Genomic DNA, 8,240 nt, shown 5'->3' with positions numbered 1-8,240 from the left:
CCTACACCCTCTTTGGTGGCCCAGGAGATTGTTGTCCCTGCTTTTCTCTGTATCTAAATATCTAAACATCATAGCTGTGTCTGTTATCTACAATCAGAGCTGTTCAGTGAGAACACTCCGGGCTGAGGGCACAGCCACTGGCTGAGGGCCCAGAGCATCCACGTAGGTATTAATTACACCTTTTGTTACCCTTTTTCCCTTAGGTGCAGTAAATTGAAGCAAGAAGTGAGCAGAATGCAGTCATCCATGCTTGCTGATTTATCGTTTCAGGAAAATGAAGACCTGTCAGAAACTTGGGAGATTGTGCCTTTTGTTTGGGACAAGCCTCTGACTTCCTTGATCATGTGTAAAAGATTTCCTGTTTGTGAGAATGAAAAGCAATGGTTGATAAGGTTCCTTTCAGCAAAATGAGAAAAATCTAGTGAGGGTGCTTCTGGATTTGATAGAAAATCAACTTTCTGAGGATATTTGCAGACTCTCCAAGAGCTGCTCCTGCTTGTGGGAGCTGCTCACTGCAGGAGCCTGAGCAAAGGGAAACAGTGTCATCCTGGCTGCCTTGTCAGGTAGACACACAAACTCAAGATTCTTGGAGTTTTGGGGTTAAATAATGTTTCTCATTGAGACAGACCTTAGCAGTTTTCCTAGTTTTTGCAGTTTAATCCTATTTTTATGAGATAGAAAGCTTGGAGGAGTCTGAGGAGGGAGAACTGAACAGGATGTTGGTGTGTCCATAGGTCATGTCCATAGATCCAGCTCATATAAAGTCAGAGCTGAAAGGATACTTGAAAATCAAGTTTAGTTTATTATTTAGCTTGCATGAAAAATAACCTTAAGGCAAAATCACAAGGGAAATGTCTATTAATTTGTGAAATTTCAGTTAGTTGTGCTTTAAAGTCTTTGGTGTCTGGCAGCACTTGGATCTGGCCTGGTGGTGCCTCCAGAACAGGCACAGGGGTAAAACCAACCTGAGCTGCTTTCCTGTGTTTGCTCAAGCTCGTGAGAAGTGCAGGGACGACAGAGGGCAGGTATGGATGCTCATTTTAAGACTGAAACAAGAGAAATGTACCAGTAGAAAAGCTCCTCCAGCAGCTTCTCCCTGGTAATTGTGAGCATAGAAAACAAGTGAGGAGAAATAATGGCAAAATACAGCTCTGATTTTTATTTGGAGTCATTTCAGATACATCTCCAACCTGAGGATTAAATTTCACTTTCTAACTTGGAACAGTGCATTTAATAGTCCTTGAGCTGAGAGCACACAGATGTGCCCAGGTGGGTCACGAGCTGCTTTGGGTGGTCAGAGTTCATCACTTCCATCCCCTGCAGAATGCACAAACAGAGCAGCAGGTGCTGCAGAGCCTTTGTGAGAGTGTTTGTGTGACCTGACAGTGCAGGACTCGCTGTGCTTGGCTGGTAGTTGTCTTGGTGCTGCTGAGAGTCTTCTCAGCTTAGGTTTTTATGGGGTGCAAAGTCCAAAAGAATTGGCTGCTGCAGCTCTGGGGGTGATGGCTGTGGTTTGGGGATTTGGGGAGTATTATCTGCACACTGCTCTCAGTATTTCTCTGTACATTGGTTCTCAGCTCTGTGTAACAAGCTAAAATCCTGTGCTTCTCCCTGATCCAAAGAGGGAAGCACAGGGAGCTCCTGGGAGCATTACCAAGGCAGATCCCATTTTCTCTTGTGGCAGGAACAGAGACATTTCCCTCTCACTCAAAGTGAAGGGATTGGGGTGGGTTTATACCTTGTGCCTTTCCCACAGACTTTAACATAGACTAAAGAGAAATGAAATCACAGCACAGTGGTTTATTTTGCATAGGAGTATTGAATCATGAAATAATTTAGGTAAAGAGGAACTGATCCATTCCAGCCTCCTGCTCAGTGTCCTCACTGAATTTGGACATGTCCTAATGCTGCAGAAACTGGTGATTAAAAAAGTACATTTAGTTAAAAAAAATGAAGTGAAATGAAGGTGTTTACTGTTCTGAAATACCTTTTTATTTGCTTTGGTTTGTCAGTATTCTGTCACAGCCAGGTCATCTCATCCATCTTGCCCAACTTCTTACTGACTCTTCTCTAGCTTCTTATTCCCTCAGAGTGTCTTTCAACTTGTATTCTTCTTAAATTAAAAATTTGAGAGGTTTTGGTCAAACTGAAGTAGAATAAAGGAACTAAACTGGCCAATCAATTGGAAAGATGGTGGATTTTGTGCTGTTTATGTTTGGGGTCGATGAAATAGTTTGATGCAACAGGTTTAGCTCAGTCTTAACATCACTGGGAGGTTTGACCAAGTGTTACTGTAGCTCTTTGTAATCTTTTGCTGAGATGATACAGAAAGCACAATATTAACATAAGTCTTCTGTATGTTTAGCATACAATGGTTTGCAGGTTAAAAATTGTGCCTTCACTTAACGCAGTATTTTGCTGGAGCAAATATTTATGTGTCTGATAAATAAACCTTGGCCTCCCAAGGAGGAGCTGCAGGGAAGCTGCAGCGTGTGTGGTGGGTTGGGGCTGGAGAACAACAAAGGGAAGCTGCTGCTGCTGCTGCTGCAGAGCCAGAAACAGGATCCAACACCAGCAGTGGCAAATTAAAAAGCCTGACAAATGGTGTTTGTATTACGATGTTTGGAGTGAGGAGACAATGCAAGGAACAGGGTGATTACAGAGCTCTGGCTGGACATTGTGAGGCAGATCCCTCCTCCAAGGGCTCCAGTGACAGTGGGACAATTGTCCCTGTGTGCTGCTCAGTGCTGGGGCCGTGCTGGAGTGGGCCCCGGGGAGAGCAGAGTACGGAGGGTTGGGGCAGGAAGGTTTGCCCAGAGCAGCTGGAGCTGCCTCATCCCTGAAAGTGTTCCAGGCCAGGTTGGACAGGGCTTGGAGCAGCCTGGGCTGGTGGAAGGTGTCCCTGCTCGTGGCTGGGGGTGGAACTGGATGAACTTGAAGGTTTCTTTCACCCCAAACCATTGTGTGATTCTAAAGGAGGAAGAGCTCAGCAGTTGGGGGTTGGAGGAACCTACACCAACGTGATGCTTAGGACAGCTTAGCAGGAGCCAGCAGAGTGTCCTGCCAGCCAGGAAGGGGAGGAACACCCAGGGCCTCACTAGCAGGAGCAAAGCCACTAGATCAAGGGATGATGTGATTATCCCCCTCAGCTCAGCACTGGTCAGAACTCCTCTGGGCACAGCCTGTGCTCCCCCAGCCCCTCCAGTTCAGAGCAGGCAGGATGGGCACAGCAGGCAGGAATTGAAGTGAGAGTGTTTCTGAGCTGGTGGGCAGTGTGGCAGCAGGACAGGCACAGCCACTGTGATTTCTGTCCTCAGAGGTTTCCAAGGAGCTCTGCTGGATGGGACCCTCAGCTGCCTGCACAGACAGGCCAGGCTAGAGGCCTCTGAGGGCCCTTCAGCCTCAATTCCCTCTGATTTGAACTCATTTCCCAACTCACAAGGGCTGAACTGGCTGAATTGGAGCTCTGCTGTTCAGATGTTCATGCAGCAACTTAAAAATCCATGCTCAAAGCTTTGTTTAGTTGCTGGAGGTTTCTGTTGTGAGGCACCAGCAAACAGATGAATTTTTTGTCCCGTGATGTTTTCCTTTTGATATGGAATCAAACCCCTTTGGAGAGCTTTAAATCAAACCCATTGACATGGTATCAGGATGCTCTTGAAGGGGCAGGAAAGGATTCCACACAGGAAGGCCCAAACGATGCTCGTGGGTCGTTCACGCTCGCTCCTGTTTATGACCTTGCTCAGGAGCAAGTGGGTTGTAAATGTTTGCTTGCCATGTGGTTGTGCCTTTTTATCTTCAGCTTTGATTATAAAAATGTTCCTGTTTAAAAGACATAACGCCAGGGAATAAATCTCTGGGCCCAGAGCCTCTTTGAGCACAGGCAGCCCCAGAGCTTCACTCGCAACAAAGAGAGTTTTGGTGGAAGCTTTGTGCTAAAATGTTGGCAGCATATCAGAGAACCAGTTTGGCCATGAGATGTGAACAAGGATGTCACACTGGGTGTTTAAACTTCTTACCTTTCCCTCCAATTATCTTTTTTTTTTTTTTAAAATGATTATGAATGAATTATAGGCTAGAAGGTTATTGCCTTCAGGGTATGTTTTCAAAGAAGTGATGAAGTTTTGCTTTTAACACAGTCCAGAGATTTGACTCCTCAGTGAGGCAAACAGCAGCAGTTTAAAGGACCAAGAATTAAGAGTGACCTGAAGAATGATTAGCTTTTAGCCCCAAATCTGTTGTTTCACTGATTTAACTGGGCCCAAAACACACTGCAGTGTTTTCAACTCACCTTCCCTTTGCTGTGAGGAGCAGGTGGTGCAACACAGCAAAGACAAGCTGAGTGGGAAACAAGGTAGAGGTCAAATAAATCTATTAAGAGCTGATTAAAGGCAGGTGAGGGATAGAACACAGATGTGAATATCCCCTCAGAACACAGATGTGAATATCCCCTCAGAACACACTGCACTCCAAGCTGGGTTTGCTCTTGCTTCCCTGAGCTGCTGAGCTTTGCTGTTGCAGGGCAGAAAGCAGAACTCAGACACCTCCTGCTCCTCAGCACCAACCCTTTGTCTGAGGAGGGTTATAAATCTGTAACATTGCACTTCAACCTTTTGTGTCTTGCTAATGACCTTTTAGAAATACATGCAGGCTGACAGAAAAGCTGACACGTCCACAACGTGAGCTCTGATTGCTCAGATTGCTCCAGTCTGATAGACAAAACTTCTTTTGCTTTGTGGTTAAAAGGAACAAGGAGGGACAGAGGAGGGTTTTCTTTGCTGGGTTCTCTGCCTTGTAGTGCAGCTGGAAACTGCTTACTGGGAAAATGCTGCTCAGTTACCTGCCTAAAATTGAAGCTGTAATCACCCAAATAGGAAATCGGCTCTTTGCTCAAATATCTGCAGTTTCATTTTCCAAAGCCCATGGAAAGCTGCTGTTTTAAGGGGCTCTTGCAAGAGCTATTGGAATTGTCATCCCTCATTTCTCTTGCCTAAAAGCATTCATTTAAGATTCTCATCAGGCTCTTTCTCTCTCCCACTGTACTCAATTTAATATACATAATCTTGATATAAAGAATTATATGATAACTTTTAGCTGAGCCCATGAAAATGTATATTATCCCTGAGGAATGTCTTGCCAGAAAATGTTCTCCACTTGAATGGAAGGAAAACTGAAGTTTCCCACCATTTCAGACTGGAGCAATACCCATTATCACATCTCCAAAATAAATTATTTTGGATTCATGTGTACAATAGTAAAACTGACACTATTTTCTTTTGTTTATGTGTTTTGCTTAAAATAAAAGCTTACTCCCAGGGAAGGTATTTGAGGAAGAATGCTTGCAGAGAAGATCTGGATTTATTTTGGCTGGCTGTGCTGGGCTGTCAGTGAGACAACAACCTGCACAGTGCACAGAGACCTTCAACCTGCTCAGTTGCCTTAACCACAGCAACTTTTAATGCAGACTCCCTCCCCTAGCTCAGCTGACCTGTGCTGACAATCCCTTGCAAGCTGAACTAATGCTTCCCAGCAATTTTACTGCTTAAGTGTCCCCAAATGCTTGGAATATCAAAAATTGAGTGTGTTGTCACTTGTACTCTTTGCAGTTTGTCCATGTCCACAGTTGTGCTGTGCTGTCACCTCTTTGGGATTTGATTTCTTTTAGTAGGGCCTTGATTAGATTTTTCTTTCAGAATGTTGTTAGTGTTTGCAGTTTCCTGCTGGAGAAACCCTCGTGGAGCAGGTTTTCCCCTGCCTGTGTATTCATCTGTCACCTTTGGACCTCTGACCCTGCCAGAGCTGACCCTGCCTGGGTTACAGATTCACCCCATGAATCACTTGGATTTCATTTGTGGCAAACATCTTGCTTTAACACACACTGTTCCAGATCAGCTCGGGGTAAAGTGGTGCTGATTACAACAAAATACAAACTTAAGATAATTTCTAAGGGAAATTGTCACACATCAGCTCAACAAAAAAACATGTTGTTATTATTGCAATTCGTGTAAGGGAAAATTTCTTCCAGGCTGGTTTGCTATTTCTCTTCATCTTTACCTTGATTTGGGGTCAGGTCTTGCTCCACTTTTCCACCTCCCCATACCAGAGCATCTTGCAGGGCAGTGATGAGTTTAATCAATGAACTGCATCCCTAGGTTTGTGGTTTCTGTTAACATTCCAATTTACACTTTGTATCTAGTAAATGCTACTATAAAGAGCTTATTTATCCATGACTGAGCCTTCCAGCTGGGGGTGAATCACTCCTACAACTCAACCTTTCCCTCCTGGGCACAATGTGGCTGTAAATTGCAATATCCTCCCTTTATCTTGTATCCTTGTGCATACAGAAATCTGGAGCCTTGTGATTGTCCATGGAATCTGAATTCCCACAGCTCCTCCACTCTCAGGAAAGGCAGAATTCTGGGAGCCAAGGGCTGGTTTGCTCACAGAAATAGCTGGTGAAAAGCTGCATTTTGCTGCATGTCATTGGTGGTGGTTTTTTTAAATGAAAAGGGGAAAAAAAGGAGCAAGGAATGTGAGGAGGGGAAATTACCATCCTTCTAGTATTAGAAATGATGTTTCTGGTGGGAGAGGACTCCTAGAAGTCATCAGTGATGATCAAATTCCTTTCAATAAGGACAAATATCACTGTTGATGGAGAATATGCTACAAAGAGCTTCTTAAAAAACCTACAAAATCTATTTTCTCACCCAGGAGTGTTAAGGGTGTTGATCCAAGAGCACTGCCTGAAATTTCTCCTGAACTTGCCTTCCAGTGGGTGTGAAGACAAGACAAGCAGGGCCCAGGGTGGGGAGCAGAGCAGCTCTGTGCAGTGCAGGGAGGGTGGTGTGGGGCTCTGCTGGAACTGACCTATTTGCCACAGAATATCCTGGGATAATTGAATGCTCCTAATGAGGGCACAGGATATGTTAATCATTCCACCTCAGCAGTCTTGACAGGAACTTGGCAGCAGGTTCCACCCAGGCACCAAGGCTGAAGGTTTTATGGCCATGCCCATGCAACCAGCAGATGTGATTGTTGTGCTGCTCCTCCTGGTTTCCTTGTGGAGAAACAACTTACACTATCACTGCTGGGGACAACTGTTTTGCAGTGTAAATTTTTTCTTTCTCATGTGCTGTGGTTTCTTTACCCTTACCTCAGTCTTTCTTCTTGTTTTCTAAGCTTCTATTGAGTATGTTTAGCCAGAAAGTGTGAAGTTAGCTCTGTGTTCTGAGAAGTGAAGACTTTCTTAGCCCTACATATCTTAGTCAAAGCTGGAGAAATGAGCTGTTGGAAGAGTTAATTCCATCTTACAAATCTTACTGTGCAGTCACTTTTCCTTTTGTGAATGGATTTAACTGTCCAAGGTGGTTCTGCTTATCCCTCCACCCCCTACTTTGTGAGCTTCTCACGTGGGTTGCCTCTTGCTAGCAAAACCAACCTCCGGGTTCCACCAAACTGGTGTCTTTTGAGGCTGAATCTTTCCTGAGGTCATCTGGTACTTGCTGAGAAAGGGGCAGGCAGGATTTTCCTTTTTAATAAGCTTTACATGAGGCATGTCTGAATCATGAGCTGTGGATGGTCCACAGGCCTCCACTGCCACCCTCTCAAAACTTCCCTATGGCTGCAGTGGGAGTTGCAGTAGCTTTGTAAGTGTGTTTGCAGGTGATCTGGTTGTGTTTTATGAGCTCTCATAGCTGGGTTCCAGATCAATCTGTTTGCATCACGTGTACATCCCTATCTGTGGGATCATAAACCAAAACTTCCCGTTTATGGCCTGGCACTGCAACATGAACAGCAGGGACAATGGGAACCCTGTCCAGGGGGTTTTGTGTCAGTGACCACAGAGTCCTTTCTGCAGTGCTCACTAAGACACTGTGTTCCTGCCAAGCAAACTCTTGGAAAACCATTGAAGTAACAGAATTTGGGCGAATTTTTTACTCACAACCTGTTTGTGGACTGAGCTCTCTGTACACAGGGGACTTTCCTGGGATTGGCCTAACACCTACTTCCCAAAATGTTTGAGCTGTGGCAGTGATTTGGAGCAGTGAAATTCTCTGAGGAGATGGAAATGAGTGCTGATTCCTCCTTTTATTTGCTGTTTGGCATGAAATTGGGTGTCATCAGCCACGGTGGTTCTCAGCTGCTGAGGCTGAAGGAAGGTTTCAGCACCTCTGTGGTTGAATTTCTGTCTTTATCTTACCCTTTGAAGCTTTAAACTCCTTCTTTTGTTTACCTTAGGG

The sequence above is a fragment of the Acanthisitta chloris genome, unplaced genomic scaffold (assembly GCF_000695815.1).
Source record: "Acanthisitta chloris isolate BGI_N310 unplaced genomic scaffold, ASM69581v1 scaffold10171, whole genome shotgun sequence".
Classification (NCBI taxonomy): Eukaryota; Metazoa; Chordata; class Aves; order Passeriformes; family Acanthisittidae; genus Acanthisitta; species Acanthisitta chloris.
This window is presented reverse-complemented; position numbering follows the sequence as displayed.